The sequence below is a fragment of the Ylistrum balloti genome, unplaced genomic scaffold (assembly GCF_031769215.1).
Source record: "Ylistrum balloti isolate Yb309-2 unplaced genomic scaffold, AGI_CSIRO_Ybal_v1 Utg370452, whole genome shotgun sequence".
NCBI classification, from domain to species: domain Eukaryota; kingdom Metazoa; phylum Mollusca; class Bivalvia; order Pectinida; family Pectinidae; genus Ylistrum; species Ylistrum balloti.
Window position 1 is genome coordinate 758,113 of NW_026782300.1, and position 275 is coordinate 758,387.

The window sequence follows — 275 nt, forward strand, 5'->3', positions numbered from 1 at the left end:
CTATATTTATCGCGTGAAATATACCATCGGTGCTATCGCTGATGCATTTAAGTGCACTCTTATCAGAAACTATGAAAAATACCATTTTATCAGCGATAACTTCCTACCTGTACACTCTGCAAGCATGCTTCATTTACCACTTCCTGTTTACTTGCGCAAGGATGGTGCGCAAACGGAGCTATGAAATCTCGCGGTGGCCTCCTCGTGATGTCATCAGTGACCAATCGAATTCACGTTTTTCAGTGCGTCTCGAGGTGTGGGTCACAACCTCTGAC